This window comes from Notolepis coatsorum (assembly GCF_963971535.1).
Source record: "Notolepis coatsorum genome assembly, chromosome: 2".
Taxonomy (NCBI): domain Eukaryota; kingdom Metazoa; phylum Chordata; class Actinopteri; order Aulopiformes; family Paralepididae; genus Notolepis; species Notolepis coatsorum.
In genome coordinates, this window is record NC_140166.1 from 188,666,927 (window position 1) to 188,686,388 (window position 19,462).

Sequence of the window (19,462 nt, forward strand, 5' to 3'; positions counted from 1 at the left end):
TGTGGACAAGAGGCGGGTTGCTACGTTTACTGTCTGTAGGGAGGGGCTTTTAGACGCATGTTTTTTTTTGGCTTCGAAAAGAGGGACATCCTCTCAATATGAGGGACGCGGGACATTTGGTCAAATGGTGGGACAGTACAACCAAAAGGGGGACACATGGTCACCCTAGTTCCAGCTGTTCAGACTGTAGTGGGAAGTTCGTTCCACCACCAGGGAGCCAGGACAGAGAATAGCCTGCTTCGTTTCAACGACCCCCCAGGAGCCAGAATAGAAGTGGGTCTCAGGCGACCAGAAGATGCAGAGCGTGGACTAGTGTTCACTAAGCCACGGTCCATTTAGTACATGGAAATGCCACAGCTGTCCTCTCAGACCTGTCGTCACTGTGTGTGTGTGTGTGTGTGTGTGTGTGTGTGTGTGTGTGTGTGTGTGTGTGTGTGTGTGTGTGTGTGTGTGTGTGTGTGTATGTGTGTGTGTGTGTGTGTGTGTGTGTGTGTGTGTGTGTGTGTGTGTGTGTGTGTGTGTGCGCGTGTGCGTGTGTGTGTGTCTGTGTGTGTCTTCTTGTGTTCTTTTGGCAGGGCAGAGATTCCTGTGGGGTTTTCTTTAATCATAGAGGCTTATCCTAGTTGGCTGTCCCAGCCAAGTTTACCTGTGGTTAAGCCTAAAGATGAGAGGATGATAGACCTTCTGACTAGTGCAGTGATGATGATGATGATGATGATGATGATGATGATGATGATGATGATGATGACGACAATGATGATAATAATAATAATAATTCATAATTCAATTCAATGTAGGGTGGAAATTGCCTCCTTCACCACCACTGGTAGCACCCAACCTTGGGCTACACAGGCTCAATGGCTGCCATACACTGGCACCAGGCACACATCACGCTACACAAATGGCTCAGGAGACAGTGATTGATATCAGTCCATTAATTATCATTGATTGATTGAAACTTTTATTAACAAATTGCAGAATGGGTACAATACAGTACGGCTCAATACAAACAACTGCTAAGAGGATGCAGACCAGAAAAATTGGTTAGTCTTGTTTACATCAGGGTCCTCCATTTTCAATTCATCAGGACATTTATGACATACAAGACATACAAATATACAGTACTGTTTCATAAAAAGAGATCATAAAAAAAATATATACATTCGAAGAGGAATAATCTGTACATTGGAGGGGGTTGGGTGGGTGGGGGAGGGGGGTGGCTTGGACATTTACCTGGGCCAGTTTCTAATTGCAGCCACCTGTAGGTGCTCTTTGAGAGCAGTTTTGAAGGAGGGTAGGGATTCACATTATTTTACGGCTGTGGGTAGGGCGTTCCAAATTATTTTGGCATAATTGCGAAATGTGTTTAGTCCCTTGTTTGAGCTGAATCTGGGTTGAACATGATTTGTGGAACTCCCTCTGGGCCCCGTTCCCCGTACCTGGATAACTGAGTTAGCCGGATAACTTTCGGTCAAGTCTGACTTAAGCCGGACCTTCCCATTCCCCAAAGCTGGATTGTCTAAATCACCATGACAACAGATCAAAAAGTTTGAGCCTGGTCGAGAGCAGGCTTAAGTTCAGTTAGCCGGATGAACCATGGCCACGCCCCCGCAAAGAAGTGACAGCTCGTTTCCTGAAATGATTCTCACAGTCTAGGATCTGCATTATACCATTCTGAATTACGTTTCTGTGCTTCGTTTTCCTAGAGGGGGCTTTTGAAATGTATAATAATAGAACTAAATGCTGATAATAAATCATATTGAGCCTATAGATTTACTTTGTCCTAAATAAAATAATGCACGTCATATACAGCGCTCGGAGTCGCGATACACGCTGCATGTGGTTATTTTAATAACGGCTCATTGCAAATGTGAATCCCGCAGGGATATTTTTAATGAATGAAACCTATCGGCCGTTTGGCTCTGATTAGTTTCATATATTCTCCGCTGTAGATTTGCTTAACGGAGCGCCGGATTGTGTTTCATTCAAGCATAAAATTGAAGTGTCTATGCGGGGATTGTGGTTTTTGTGTGATATTGTAACTGGGATTAAAATGTCTGATGAGATGCGCTGTTTGACGGATTTGAGAAATTGAATGAGCCGTTGACGTCACATTAATGCATTTGAGAATAAAGAGATACAATTTTTTGGTAAGAAAAATATTCTAAACACGGGTCTCTCATCCATTAATGCATAAACAATGAGTATATCACGTCTGGCACAGTGGCGCAGCGGCTAGTGCTGAATCCTGGCAACCGGGCGACTGGTGTTCGAAACCCCGTGTTTCCAATATACATTATTTGGAATATAATATTAATGATTATACGCAAAAGTAGCCTAGTTTTAAGTTAAAATATTATAAATCTACATGCATTGAGGATGTCATTCTTTATATAGCTCTCAACGTGCACCAAATTGAATTATTCCTACATTGCAAAAAGAAGGAAAAGACTAGGAGAAGTGGGATTCGAACCCGGGCCGCCTGTGTGAAAGTCAAAAGCAGAAACCATTACACCACAGTGTAGATAAGTAAAAGATCCACCATACATCAATCAATGGGTAAGAGAGCCGTATCCTTATTCTGCATAACAGTTTAACTAATTATTTTCGCTAGCAAGATCTCATTTGATTATCCATTCCATAAACCTACTGCCAGCAGGCAAGTTTAAAGAAATATAATCTGATTGATTGGGGTAATGAGGGACTTAAAATTAGCCTATAGATAACGCATTTAACTTGTCGGCGAGGTGATTGAGCCGTACTGCAACCTGTTAATAAAGTTTTAAATCAATTAATCAATCAATGCCGTTAGAAAATCAGGATCTCTGCTATCGATACGTGATGGCTTTTCAACTGAAGCGGCCGCGCGCACTTATCCTGGGTCTCAAGTCTGGTTTGAGTTAACGAGACTGAATCCACCTTCGAGGAACAGGAAAATCCCGGCTTCAAACATCGGGTTAACTGAATCTGGATAATGGGACTCTTGATCGACTTAGTTGAACCAGGTACGGGGAATAGGGCCCTGGTGTTGTGGTCGTGGAATTCACTGACCTTTGGGAAGTATTTCGACATGTACATGGTGAAGAATTGTGGTGATTCGTCTGTGATTATAATACGAATTAATGTTGATGGGAGCAAAACAGTCACTCTCTGCACCTCTCTCCAGAAAGTGTAACTAGTTCAAGACTGGGAGCAGGTTGCTAGGCGACCCGGTGCCTAGCAGTCATAACAGCATTCCTGAGATAAGGATGGAGCAGGAGGATGTGGGGGGGGGTGATTCATCTCCAGTCGAGAGAAATAACGGAACGAGAGAGAGAGAGTGAATCATGAGAAGCTGATCAATTGGATTTTTATTAACAGACTTTATCAAATGAACTTTAAACCACTGGACCTTATCACAAGCTGCGTATGTCAAGGAAGACCACATTATTCCTGTGAAACTACCCTGTCTGGTTGAATAAATGTTCTCCTTGATGACTGTCAACTGAATCGTGTGAGGTGTTCATTCTGCCTGGGGATTATCAGATGTTTCCGTGAGCACACCAGAGGGATCATTAAAAAAGTACACAACGCAGGACACTATCGTATAGCCATCACTCACTGGGATTATCGGAACATCTAACAACTTGGTTTGCCGTGAGCCGGATGTTGCTGCGTGGGAGGAAGCCAGAATTCTAAACGTAAGCTGATTTATGGGCTTAATCTCACATGCCAACACAAAGATAAGCATTGTGAACAAGCACACGTAAAATAAATAACCCATTGTGATCATAAGACTTGATGAATGTTGAAGTTTGTGAAGACAGAGGTTTTCCTTGTTATTTTAGGTTGAGTTTAACGAGACGGGAGGCGACGTAGACAGCCCTGTGTGTAGTATAGAGCGACGGGACAGCTCCAGGGCGATGGAGACAGCCCCGTAGGGTATAGAGCGACGTGACAGCTCCAGGGCGACGGAGACAGCCCCGTAGGGTATAGAGCGACGTGACAGCTCCAGGGCGACGGAGACAGCCCCGTATGGTATAGAGCGACGGACAGCTCTGGTGTATGTTAGAACTGTGTAAAGAAACTCCGAGATAGTAAGAGTTTCTAATAAGTCATCGGTAACCGAGGCACCGTGACTTGTGAGTTTTAGTTTAGAGTCGGGCACCGCAACGAGTACGAGAGAAGAGGAAATATATAAATAATATATATATATGCTGGTCGGGGCCAGGGTATACAGGCGGTTTTTGCTGGTGCAGTGTGGTTTTTGGAAGAATATTTTATTTCCCACTCTAGACATAGACTTGGATCGCACTTTTGAAGTCATGCAGAACCAAAAAAAGAGAACTATGCGAGAGATTTTGGGCCAGGTGCGACGCCATATGGTCGAGATTGCACGTCTTGAATCAGAGTGGTTTTTGAAGGTTCGTGCCCTGGACGACATCAGGCAAACGCAGGCTGGAAATCTGCTGAGATTACAGCAGGAGTTTGAGAGACAGGCGGAAACCATTCGTCACCACAATAATGGGGCTGGGAGGACAGGCGTGCCTCCCCAGACGGTAGAGCCGGGTGAAGGAGGGGCACGGGGTGGATCTCCGGCTCCCTCCAGTGGTGAAAGCGGGATGGTGCAGGGGGCTGATGGGAGGCAGGGGAGAGATCTGGCTCCCTCTGGGGGCATGGAAGGGGAGCAAAAGGGAGCAGGGGACTCTAAGCCTCTCGAGGCCCTCAATTTGAATATCTTTGAGGATAGTAGTGATGAATCAGAGGAAGGAGAGGGACCTTCCTCTTCACAACCCAAAAGTTTGCGGCCATTGAAGATACATCGGCCCAAGACGGTAGCTGGAGAGCGAGTAGTGCACACCTCTTATGTTCTGGCCAAACCAGAATATATTGAGAGGTGGTGTGAGAAGGTGCGTCATCCCCGCACCGCTGGCTTGGGGACATGGGATGAATTTAATAAATTAAAAGGGATTTACTCCCTTCACCCATGGGATGCCCTGGCCATTCTCAGTCATCGTCTCTCCACGAGAGAGAGACAGGATCTGACCAGGGTTATCACCACTGCACTGGGAGGGGAGGGGCAGGACCTCGACGCAGGTTGGGATGCGGTCAGGGATGATATTCCAGAAGCTAATATCGGGGAAAAACAGTGCCCAGGGTCGACTCAAACGTTTGTGGCAGCCGTGGCACCTCGGCTGCGAAACGGCTTAATTATGTCCACTCCCACCTGGGGGCGGGCAGGCGATGGAGCCATAGTGGATGCGCTGAGTAGGTTAGACAGAGATCTGCAGATCATGAAGGAGGCCGCAGAGCCAAAGGTTCGAGTGTTGACCGGAAAGCCGGACGCCGCCACCTATCCTGATGATTGGCCGGGGGGTGGGAGGGCGGGCCCAGAGGGGTTCCGCTGGGAGTGGGGGTCGTGCTACAGCTGTGGGAGGATGGGCCATATAGCACGCGAGTGTGACGTAGGCGGCCGCCGCCCCAGACCACGAGTACAACCCGCAGCAGCCAGGGCACAGCCAGCAGCGGCCACAGGGGCCACGTCCCTCCCTCTGGGGACCGGGCTGACCCTCCGGGACTTACAGGATTGTCAGAGGTTGATGTCCCTCCCCCTGGCGGATCGAGACGTGTTGCTGGAGGCTAAATGGGAGGGGCCGTATCAGTTTCTGTTGATCACCGGGAGTGCAGTGAAGGTGGCGGGGAGGCCCAATTGGATCCATGCGAGTCATTGTAAGCTAGTCGACACACTGACCATCGACATGTAGCTTTAGGATATGGGAGGGGCGGAGTCAGGGGGTTTTGTCCCCCCTTTTTTTTTCAACACCTCAATATAGGGCGTGGTTAGGAGAAGACACGGCGCGCGCTGGGGGTCAACCGTGGGACGAAGATAGAGTTGCGCGGAGTGGGTATCGGGAGCTGCAGCGTGTCACGCCGGGATGGGCGGGGGTTACCCCGAGGTAGGACAGGTAAAGGTGTTGAGAAAAAGGAGGGGGAGGGGGGAAGAGTGGGGAGTGTAGAATGATGGTGTGTTTGGTGTGATTATTAAAAAAAAATAATAAGAAGAAAATAATAATAATAATAATAATAATAATAATAATAATGTGTTTGGGGTGATTATTTAAAAAAAAATATATAAAATGAAATGTTTAAGTTTGAAATGAGATGTTTAGTTAAGAAACATGAATAAGATCAATCTGACAATCAGACGGTCTCGGAGAGAGACGGGGGGGGGGGGGGGTACAGAGTGGGAATTCCCGGTTTTCCCCATCGGAAAGAGACTCCCTGTTCCTCCATTCTGTGTCCACAGGACCATTGAAGAAGACGAGTCCAGGCAGACCTACGGACCGTGGACGGGCTGGGCCGAGACCATTGGAGGAGACGAGTCCAGGCAGACCTACGGACTGTGGACAGGCTGGGCCGAGTGACAAACGGGAAGGCGACCGGGGGGGGGGGGCACGATCCAGAGACAATCCAGGGATCATCCGGAGACAAGTACCAGGGATCGAATGGGAAGATAACCGGAGTCGACGACCATGTGGAATGTCGTGTGTGTTGATTGATTGCAAAACTCAGGAGTATGTCACAGTAAACCCTTTAGTGACAATCAAGGTCCATACCGTGAGAGTGAAGCAGTCATGCTCTAGAGTGAGGAGGCTCAGAAATCAGTATTACCCACACGAGGTGGTTTGGAGTACCGGGTATTTCGATAACTATTGTACCATCAAAATAGTGTGCTGTTGTGTGGGGGGGATAGATACGTGGAGTAATTATACATTCACAGGAGGGGTACATAGAGCTATCAGGTCTAACAACTACAACGGGGGTACGGGACAGGGTTTCCATTTAGAGAGGTGGGGTCATTGATTAACCCGGTGTGATTTGGTAAAATAATTAATCCTGTATAATCAAGTGAACATATGTTCTGTCGAATCCAAAGGAGGGACTGAAGAATTGTGGTGATTCGTCTGTGATTATAATACGAATTAATGTTGATGGGAGCAAAACAGTCACTCTCTGCATGGCAGAGAAGAGGTGTGACCCCTCTCTCCAGAAAGTGTAACTAGTTCAAGACTGGGAGCAGGTTGCTAGGCGACCCGGTGCCTAGCAGTCATAACAGCATTCCTGAGATAAGGATGGAGCAGGAGGATGTGGGGGGGGGGGGGGGGGGTGATTCATCTCCAGTCGAGAGAAATAACGGAACGAGAGAGAGAGAGTGAATCATGAGAAGCTGATCAATTGGATTTTTATTAACAGACTTTATCAAATGAACTTTAAACCACCGGACCTTATCACAAGCTGCGTACTGTATGTCAAGGAAGACCACATTATTCCTGTGAAACTACCCTGTCTGGTTGAATAAATGTTCTCCTTGATGACTGTCAACTGAATCGTGTGAGGTGTTCATTCTGCCTGGGGATTATCAGATGTTTCCGTGAGCACACCAGAGGGATCATTAAAAAAGTACACAACCCAGGACACTATCGTATAGCCATCACTCACTGGGATTATCGGAACATCTAACAATGGGTATCTTAGTGGTGTAGTGTATCTTGTAGACTAGGCCCATTGCAAGTTGCTGTACTCTGTCGTCTACTCTAAGCCATCCTAGGTTGTCAAAATGGGCAGGGGTAAGGTGGGTTTTAGGGGTAAGGCCAAGCAGTAGTCTGACCAGTTTGTTTTGTGATGTTTGTAGTCTTGTTTTTAGGGCCTTTGAGGTGCTTTGGTACCAAGAGGTGCACGCATAGTTGTAGTACCCTTGAATGAGTGCTCCTGTTAGAGTCTTCAAGGTATTCTTGTTTACCAGAGAGGAGATCCGGTACAAGAATCCTGTTCGTTGGTTGACTTTTTTGATTACATTGGTTGCCATTTTGTTACAGTGGTATGGGGCTCGCAGGGCGGTGGTCTGGGGCTTGTGGGAGCGGTGGCCTGGGGCCGCGGGACGGTGGTCTGGGGCTCGCGGGACGGTCCACACACCGCTATCAGTGTTCTTCTTCCCTGCCAATGAAGTATTCAGCCAAAGACCCAATACCGTGGCAACAACTACCGCACTACCGGTAGAATAAGTGCCGAGAACCGTGGGAAGTGATGCAAACTGTCTTGTCGTGTTTTGAACATTTATGTTGTGTTGATGGAATCACGTTAATAGAGAGATGAAAACAATACGTTATTAGCGTAACGCTACGTTATTAGCGTAATACGCTGTTTGGGCGTAGAGTCAGTGGATCGCAGAAGGCGAATGCGGAACGGGAAATGTAGGGAAAGAATAGACGCTACCCTGGCAGTGACATTGCTGTCTGTGCCACCCTGCTTATCGATAATGCTGCCAAGGTAGGTGAAGGAGTTGACTTCTTTGATGGGTCTGTCATCTATGGTGACAGGTATAATGGTCAGGGTGTTAATCCTCATCAGTTTAGTCTTCTCCTGGTTTATCCTGAGGCCTGTTCCAAGGGATGTTGTTGTTAGCTGGGTGGTCTTGTCCTGCATGTGCTTATGGTTGTGTGACAGGAGGGCCAGATCGTCAGCAAAATCCAGGTCATCGAGTTGTGCCCAGAGGGTCCACTGTATGCCGTTTTTCCTTCCTGTTGTGGTGGTCTTCATTATCCAGTCGATAACAAGGAGAAACAGTAAGGGCGACAGTAGACATCCCTGCCGAACTCCAGTCTTTACCTCAAAACTGTCTGACATCTGGCCTGCATGTAATACCCTGCAGGACATTCCCTGGTAGGTGTTCTGGACCAGGGAGATGATATTTTCAGGGACACCGTAGTGCCTCATTAGCTTCCACAGGGTCTCTCTGTCCACGCTATCAAATGCCTTTTCATAGTCGATGAAATTGATGTAGAGGGAGGAGTTCCATTCTATTGATTGTTCTACTATGATGCGTATTGTGGTACGTATTGTGGATCAGTACAGGATCTATTACTCCGGAAGCCTGCCTGCTGGAATGATTGACAGTGTCGAAAGCCTTTTGGAGGTCCGGCATGACCATGCTGCAGTATTTGCCCGCGTCCACCTCGTGTTTGATGTGGTCGTTCAAACAGAGCAGGCATGGAAGGGGATGATCTGAATGATGATGATGACGACAATGATGATGATGACGATGATGATGATGATGATGATGATGATGATGATGATGATGATGATGCTTAGTAAATGGTGCAAATCATGCCCCTCCACCAGCTGAAAATGTCTCGACTCTCATGCTATGCCTCTGAGTAGATACACTTTCCATCATGGCGATAAAAGTTGAGTCCTCAAATGGAGAGATATAACTTAGCGCTAAGCTGTGTTTGTGTTGATATGCTTAGCGTTCTTTCTCCTTGTTATGTTTCATTCTCCAGCCCCTGTGGCTCCCTCTTGCTTTCTGCCAGCATCAGCTTTAATGGAGCGCACGTCCATGACTGATTTCCTCCCCGCACCTTGGTTTGCTGGCTCAGCTAGTTCAGGGATACGCGCTTTATTTGATGGATGATCTCAGCTGTTGTGTCTTCTGCTTGAGACGCGTTCATGTTTTATGTATTATTTGTTTTCATAAATGCTTTTGTCTGCAATACTGTGACTTCTATCAAATGTGAAATCCTTTCCCAAATATGAAAGTAAATATTAGATTTGCTTGCTCTTTTCCTCATTCTCTCTTCTCTATCTCTCTATTCTCTCTCTCTTGCTCGTTCTCTCTCTCTCTTATTCTCTCTCTCGCGCTCACTCCCTCTCTCTCTCTCTCTCTCTCTCTCTCTCTCTCTCTCTCTCTCTATCTCTCTCTTGCTCGTTTTCTCTCTCATTCTCTCTCGCGCTCACTCCCTCTCTCTTTGCTCATTCTCTCTCTCTCTCTCTCTCTCTCTCTCTCTCTCTCGCTCTCTCTCTCACACGCGCACACACACACACATACACATACATGCACACATTTTCCCCCAGCTGCCCTTGATATAAAATTAAACATGAAATAACATTATGAGTACTGTATGTTCTAAGTAATTGCTGTTAGTTAATTAGTCATCCTACCAGGGAAGTCTGCTCCCATCATCCCAGCTTTCCTCTTGATTCTTTGAGGTCATTAATGAATCCATATGGTGCCCCAGCCAGAGCCATACAGTATACATGGTCCTGTCACTATGGCAACCTAGGATTATTTAACATTCTGCTAGAGCTATTTCAGAGATTTCAGTGACAGAACCCCTTTCTCAATACATACTGTAACGCTGGATCTTGTCAGCTTAGCTCACTGTCCTCGTGCCAACCACTGACACTTTAGGATAATGCACTTATGCAGAGAAAAAGACCCACCAGTACAGATTTACATATTAGTGTTTAATAATCTCTCTCTCTCTCCCTCTCCCTCTCTCCCTCTCTACGGTTATGGGTGTCTGTGTCTGTGTGCTCTGTGTGTCCCTGTTGGTAAGATGCTGCTGGGGTTGTTCATGTAAGCTAGTGATGTGTGCAGTGTTGGAAAACATTCCACATGGCTTTTTAGGAGGAACTGACCCTAAACACTACAGGCATCGCAGTGGTTCTCAACCTGGGGTCTGAGCACCCCTGCGGGCCATTAAGGGGGTTCTGGGGGGTCCCCCAAAAAAAATTGGAACAGTTTAATTTTCACAATTATTTACTATAAATTACTATAAAATATGAGATAATTCATATTTTATATACATTTTACATAATTTAGCTTACTCTTCTATCCAAAGCTAACTTGAGTGCTACACACTTGAGTACATAATAGTATAGGCATAGTACATAGTAGATAGTAGTATAGACATACAGTAGTAGCATGTACATAATAGTAAAAGACAGTATTTGTTTTAATATTATATATTTTTTTATTCAGATATTCAGTGTTTTTAAGTCAATGGACGGAAATTGGGGCATGTTCCAGCTGTCCAGACTGTAGTGGGGAGTTTGTTCCACCACCGTGGAGCCAGAATAGAAGTGGGTCTCAGGAGGCCAGAAGATGCAGAGCGTGGACTAGTGTTCACTAAGCCACGGTCCATTTAGTACATTTTAGTACATCAAATCTCATCAAATGGAGGTCCACTGCGTATCAATTTGGGGTCCCTGACATTAAAACGGCTGAGAACCAATGGGCTCGAGACGGGAGTTCAGGACTATGGGATCCAGAAATCTGCAGGAGACAGTCCAACTGTCTCTCACTCAGGGTACAAATATGCAGGAAACAGTCCAATTGTCTCTCACTCAGGGTAGAAATCTACAGGAAACAGTCCAATTGTCTCTCACTCAGGGTAGAAATCTACAGGAAACAGCCCAATTGTCTCTCACTCAGGGTACAAATATGCAGGAGACAGTCCAACTGTCTCTCACTCAGGGTAGAAATCTGCAGGAAACAGTCCAATTGTCTCTCACTCAGGGTAGAAATCTGCAGGAAACAGTCCAATTGTCTCTCACTCAGGGTAGACATTGTTGAATGATACTTTTGAGTTTTAAGTTTTGAGAGATGAGAAGAAGTGTAAAAGTAAAAGGTACAGATCAGGATCCAAATGCTGGAAGTCTTCATGTCCTGACAAGTTGCAATTCTTGACAAAGGCTTGATTTGGATTTTAGATTTGGAAAAAGACTGAAATGAAATTTGAGACCCAAAAGGTTGAGTTGAATGATTTTTTTTGTGTGTGTGAAAAGAGTATTTTCCCTCTGCTAGAGTTAGTTCAGATTATCTAACTATAAAGGAAGGAATCTCTGCGTCTGTGTGTGCGTGCTTAAGTGTCTGTAATTCACATACAGTATTTCGATTGGCTCCGCGCTTGGCAAGTGTATTGCTGAGGATCCAGGGGAGTGCGGTATCGAATCTGGTGCCATTTGGCGCTCTAACAATGTTATACCTTTTGGACTGTAACTTTTGAACCATAACTCTCAGAAACAAAATGAGTTTTCCTGGATTTCCTGGGTCCAGACAAATCTATCCATGTAAACCATGCCCATTTGTGTCTAGATCGATTTTTTTTACTACTCCTCCTATAGATTTTGAGCAATTGTTACTCGAGATTTGGTACAGAGCATCACTGGACCAAGCCAAAAAAGTAACTTTTTCAGATGTTTGCTATTCCTTACAGTTTTGCTATAGCCCTCAAACTTTACTCAAATGCTGTGGGCAAGGCTTATAGTATACGCCTTATACTGTATTACAAGACATGTCATATCTCCTGAACACTTTTGGTGGACATGTGTAGATATGATGTCTGAGAGTGATCACAACAACTGGTGCTGTTTGGCAAATAGATGGCCCTGTAGCAGCATCATCACAAGTTTAAATAGCCATAATGCTCCTGTCCGATGGACTTCACACTGGGTGGGTGTATTGCTGAGGGCCCAGGTAGGTGCAGTGTTGAATTTGATTTGTACATGTGTTACTTGAGAACGTTGCAAGCAGCATTTCCGGGCTCAACAGTTGGCCTGTTCTGAGCGGTCATGCACTCCCGACGGTCACACACTCCGGATGGGCGTGTTTTGAACGGGCACTGCACTAATCTGTTTCAAATTAGAAAAAATAACTGACTTCTAAAGCATGCACACCGGTATCCCCTGGTGAAACAATTAAGTCCGAATTTTTGGTCGATAATGACATACAAAGCCTCTCTGAGGAGAATGTGTGAATATGCGGGCTACACATGAGTAGCCGCTAGCCTGTGGCCCACAGCCATCTTAGTCTCTCTGGATCCTGTATGCAGTAATTACTGCTTAATGAAGTACAGAGGTGGCTGCTGTAAACGGAGTGTGTAATCACACGCACAAACGCATGCACGCCCGCACGCACACACACACGCACGCACGCACACACACACACACACACGCACGCACGCACGCACGCACGCACACACGCACGCACGCACGCACGCACGCACGCACGCACGCACACACACACACACACACACACACACACACACACTAGCTCCCATTGGGTATCTCTATTTACGCCAGTAAATATGTTTCCCAAATTCCCACCCACGTACAATAGAGCTGTCTTCTGTGTGTGTGTGTGTTGTGTCTGTGTGTGTGTGTGTGTGTGTGAGTGTGAGTGAGAGAGTGACTGTGTGTGTTTGTGTGTATGTGTGTGTGTGTGTGTGTGTGTTCGTGCGCATAGGCCCCCAGGGTTCCATCAGCTCTGTCTCCCTTCCCCTCCTTCTCTCTCTCTCTCTCTCTTTCTCTCTCTCCTTCTAGTCCCTGTGGAGGATGTCACTCCCCTCCTTCCTCCCTCCCTCCCTCCCTCCCTCCCTCCCTCCCTCCCTCCCTCCCTCCCGTCTTTATTTTCTCTATCTACTATCCTTCACTGTCTCCCTGTAGATCACTCTGCGGGGACAAGCAATGACCCTCAGACCTCCTCCTTCATCTCCTCTGCCCTCCCTGTTCTCTGATTGCAGACTCCCTACAGACCTCCATCCTCCCTTGTTTCCTACTGCTGCCCAACCATCTCCCCATTCCTCCCGAGCCGTCTCTCTCTTCCTGGTCATATTAATAGTCTCTCTCCCTCTGGTTCACTCTGTTCTTTTGACCCTCTCCTGCTGTAGACTTTAGCTTATGTTCATCTGTGGAGTGACTCACCACCACCCTACGTCTGACCCTGAGGGCAGAGGGCTTTCCAGCCTATAAACCTGCACACACACACACACACACACACACACACACACACACACACACACACACACACACACACACCACACACACACACACACACACACACACACACACACACACACACACACACACACACACACACACACACACACACACACACACACACACACACACACACACACACACACACACACACACACACACACACACACACACACACACACAAAGCCAACAGCTTCAAGTACCTCGGAGCCCACATATCCGAGGACTTGAAATGGACCATACACATTAACAGTGTGGTGAAGAAGGCACGACAACGCCTCTACTTCCTCAGGCGCCTAAGGAAGTTCCAAGTCAGCCAGAAGATCCTTAAGAACTTCTACTCATGTACAATAGAGAGCATCTTGACCGGCAACATCACCTCCTGGTTTGGGAATAGCACTGCAAAAGACCAAAGCAGACTACAAAGAGTGACACGTTCAGCCGAACGCACAATTGGAGGGGGGCTCCCCACCCTCCAGAACATTTACTACAAGCGTTGCAAGGGGAAGGCTAAGAGAATTATTAAGGACTCGAGCCACCCGAACAACTGCCTCTTTGAACTGCTGCCGTCAGGCAAGCGATACAGGAGTCTCAAGGCGAGCACAGAAAGACTCAGAAGTAGCTTCTATCCCCAGGCCATCAGGCTGCTAAACGAACAATGAATGAACACTACACAACAACAACCACCAAACACACATAGCACACACATCCACACGCACACACTCACTTTAAACAAACACACTGTAGCACCCACTACACACACTTTATAGCACACACCCACTTTAAACAAACACACTGTAGCACCCACTCCCCACACTTTATATTTATGGATGAAGGATTGCACTACAACTCGTACACCTTACTGTAAATTGTACCTAAAATTGTACCTCATCCCATTTCTGCTTTGCACTAGATAGTACTGTACATTAGTACACTGCATAGTTGTGTATTGTATATTATATGGTAACTCAGAACATTGTACATATGTCTATACCGAACAACTGTGACCTCATTTTCTTCTTCTAAATTCATGCTATATTATGTTATTATGTTATTTGATACTATCTTGTCTAGCACAGTCTCTGGAGCGTAACAGTAAGAAGCATTTTGTATGAAAGTATTCTGTACTTCTGTATGACAACTATTAAAGAACTTGAACTTGAATAAACACATGTACGCACGCCACATACTGTACACACACACCAGTATGTCTTGCAATTCTATATTACCATTATCACGTAATGTATTACTCAGCCTGTTCATGTTCGTGCCAAGTAGCATGGAAGTCTTTGCTTTCAGTTATCTCATCATGCTTTGTGGACAAGGTGCAAGAGAGCCTGTACACACGAATCGTCTACAGAGAGCCATATAACTGAGATGGCACCGCAATGTCCCCAATGTGTCCGGGATGAGAAATACAGTAGCATCACAGATTAAAGCTTAAAGCTATATTTAGCCCATCCCCCATTAAAATGTTTGTTTAGGGGTTCTCTTGTTGAATATGGAAAAAGGTCAATAAGATCACAAAGATGATTAAATAAAATGTTTTATATGTCTGCTAGGGCTGGGCAATATGACCAAAATATCATCAGCAGGCAGGCAGGCAGGCAGGCAGGCAGGCAGGCAGGCAGGCAGGCAGGCAGGCAGGCAGGCAGGCAGGCAGGCAGGCAGGCAGGCAGGCAGGCAGGCAGGCAGGCAGGCAGGCAGGCATAACACAGCAGTCTGTGTTTAGCCAGGGGAACACCTTCCTAATGCACACACTGGCTGGCACACATACTGTACCAAGCAACAAACAGGTACGAGGCACGTAGACATGTGAACATGACCTCACTGGCTTCTTCTCTCTTCGTCTCTCTTCTTCTGTCTTCTTCTCTCTTCTTCTGTCTTCTTCTCTCTGGCATGCCTTGTGTTTCTCTCAATCTCCCACCGGTAGAGGAAAAATAAATATGACAATATTTAGAAGGACTATAATCAACATGGATTTACCATACATTATATACAGTATATCATGATATCCGCTTAGCTATGGAAGATTGGTTAGCTAATCCAATCATTGATCATCAGTGGGGACTTATTATCAAACTGAATACATTTTGTGGGAAATCTGGCTTAATCATCTGCTATCAACATTTCTTCAGAAAATAACTTGTATAAACAGATTATGCAGGCTGTTCTTCCTGAGGATATTCAGGTCATTCGATGCGTGCAACCAACTGCAGTCTTTCTACCAGTCTGTAGTAGCCAGCGTCCTCTTTTTTGCTGTGGTGTGCTGGGGGGGGGCAACATCAGCTCAAGGGACTCCAGCAGGCTGAACAAGCTGGTGAAGAAGGCTAGCTCCGTAATGGGTGGTGAGCTCAATAATCTAGAGGTGGTGGCTGAGAGGAGGATGAGGAAAAAGCTATAAGCTATCCTGGAGAACCCCTCTCACCCCCTATATGAGGAGCTAGCCAGAATGAAGAGCACGTTCAGCCAAAGACTCATCCCCCCCGACACACCACAAACTGCCTGGGCCGGTCCTTTATTGTATTAACAGATTGCAGAATTGGTACAATACATTACAGCTCAATACACACAATTGTTAAGGGGATGCAGACCAGAGAAAGACTTTCGTCTTGTTTACATCAGGGTCCCCCATTTTCAATTCATCATAATACAACAAAGGGCTCGGACGGCTGGCTCTGCTGCCAGAACTATCATTGTCAGAACTCGGGACTTGAGAACTAGAGACTCATATCACTGGACTATCTTGTATTTTGTACTTTTTTATATTATATCGTATTTGTATTTATATTTTATATTGTATCTATAGTGTATATAGAGACTGGACTGTATAGGACTGTGAAGCTCTGTATCCCCCCCCCCCCCCTGTATCCCCCCCATGCTGCTTTGACACCTGAATTTCCCCAAGGGGATTAATAAAGGATCATCTTATCTTAACACACACAAAGAAGTGCACTACAAATTATCAATCTTTTTTATAGTTATTATACTTATTATATAGGTTATGAAATACTGTAAGTCTGTTTTTTCCCTGTTATCAGTCTAACTAGATGTGTGGCGCATTCTGTCCTCTCGATGGAGTGCTTCTCTTTCTCCTCCAGTCCCTGAGAGCTCTTCCCTTCCTGTCTGTAATGTGTTCTGCATACAAGCGAGTGTGAAAGCTCTTAAAGATGCCTGAGGCCATTCGCTTGTTATTTGTTATGAGTTTTAGGAACATAATTGTGAAAGCTCCCATGCGATTTCTGGCGTCTTTGTGAGTGTCCTTCAGTCAAGGTGAAACGCAGTTGTAGACAGTTAAGGTATGGATTGCATTTTAAACTAGTAATCTCTAATTGGTTTGTCAGTTCACAGTTTTCTTATTTTGGTCCTTCACGTGAACTGAAAACCTCATCCTTATCCAAAAGAAGGCACTGGTCCCTGGGTTTTGGATTAGATTAGATTGAAATGTATTATCATCTTGCAGCACAAGTACAGTACAACGAAAAGAGGTTGGCATCAAACCAGAGTGCAAAGGTAACAGTAAAGTGCCACACTAAATGTCCCATAAAGGTCTACTATAACCTATAACAGACAACAAGACAACGGCTCAGACAAAGCTTTTCAAGTTTTGCAAAGATATAGCAAGAGTGACATTTAAGGGGTCGACTCCCGGCCAACGACAGCATTAGGTAGACTAAAATAACCTCTGCAGCGACATAAAGCACAGACAAAACAAAACAGTAGTGGCCTACAGGAAGGTTAAGGATAGTGTGGAAACCCACCAAGTACAGTGGCGGACAGCGCAGGTCCAATATGAGCTAAATATGGATCCCAGATCTCATAGAAAGTGTCCAACTTGGAATACAACATGCATGTGATGTACTCACAAGGAATACAGTCCATAATAATATTATGCCACGATCTCTTCGATGGAATATCGTCCTTGATCCAGAATAAAAGAATATTCTTCCTGGCAGCAAACGTTAGCAAATTGAACAATCTCTTATGTTTGAGATTAACAATATCACCATCTGGGAGAGTAGAAGACACATGGGATTCAACTCTATAGGAACACCAAAAATATCAGAAAGTTCCCTTACAATATCAGACCAATAGCTCCAAAGCTTCACACAGGACCAAAAACAGTGAACGTAGTTACCAATCTCTGTCTTGCATTTAAAGCAAAGTGGTGATGCACTGGTATCCATTTGACTTTTGAGAGCAGGAGTTATTTGTATGCGGTGTAATATTCTAAATTGAATAGATTTAGTATGATTACAAACGGAAATATTTTTTGCATATGCCTCATTTTCTGCCAGTCCTCATCATCGATAGAGATGCCTAAATCCTTCTCCCAGGACTGCTTGGTAGCAAGGGAGGATAGAGAGAGATTCAGTGTATTATAAAAAAGTTGTAGGGAGAGGACCCTCTCTACCTGTGAGGTGAGCTATTGGTTAACAGTCTGATTTGTAAATATTTGAAAGATTCTGATTTTAGTAAACCATAAGGGCTTGTGTCCACAGCGGACGTTTTATGAGTTGTCAGCTCCTTTCTGTCATTCATTTATATGCTACAGACGCGACAGGCGTGCTGCGTTTATGCGCTCTCGGCGGCAGCGTTTTTGGGCGGAGCGCAATCTTATTTGTCGACAGCACAGGGAACATCTGCAGAGGATATAGCAATCTGGTGAGAGATATCTGTGTTTTTTCAATGTATGTGATGTATAGATTGGGGGGAGATGACAGCATCTAAATGGTGCCAGGTCAGAGAGGTCGAAATGTGCATAGTTTAGCAGAGGGTGGTGGAAGCAGTCAGTGTGAGCAGCACACTGAGCAGCGAGCAGGGTGTTTACATTCCATCAAGAACATCAACAAGCTGATACGAACAGCAGGCACAGGAGCGAGGGAGAGAGGTTTGACATTAATGGAACAGACGGTTAAAATGTGTGTTTAAAGGTTAAAGCAGTTGTCATGGCAGAGGCACATAGTAACCAGGAGAGGGGCGAGGCCGTCGTTGCTATGACGAAGATCCTATAAATCTGACAGTGTTTCCGGGTGTAAGGCAGACCAAGAGAGACTAGGGCAGACCAAAGACACGAATCCCACGGGAGAGAAGACACCATCAGAGACGTTGAGACTTTGGGGAATGCCACATCATCATTAGCTTCGGCTAACACAAGGAGGGTTTTGGCTCACGACAAAGCCTGAGCCACTATTGGACTGAATAGATAGCAATGACAATATGATCTGATAACATCTGATTATGAGGTTCTGTTTATTTAATAAACAACGCTCTTACAAGAAAGGTATCATGCTGTCAAGGTGTCGAATTCTTACGAAGGTGGTGAATTATTATGGTTGCGGATTGCTTTTGTGGTAATATTGAGTTGAATTTCATAAATAATATGTGTGAATAATTAGAGAGTCATAATGTAGGAGAGACAGACATTTCACACCAACCCCCTCGCATGAGAAGGCTGCATACCCAAATGGTATATAGGGGAATAGTTACAAGTCACAAAGCCCTCACTCAAACTGACTGTATGTAAATGCTGATTACATGCTGAAGAGTCATGGATCTATTAATCAACTGTTTAGTATCAAAAGAGTAAACCATAATATTAGAAATAAGGTTTGAAGGGTGATTACACTCGTGTTAAAGAAGTCATCACAGCTACTCTGCCAACTAGCAGGGGTGATGAGAGCTACTCTCCACCCCCACTCTGTGATCAGATTAGTACTATATGGTAATTTGGCCCAAAGGGTCAAAGTGTATTCACACCCCCCACCAGAAGGACATCAGGCCAGCCCCCCCCGTGAGAAGACACACAGAGAAACCCAGAGGGAGGGGCTGCCAGCGCCCACAGGACACCGCTCACAGAAGG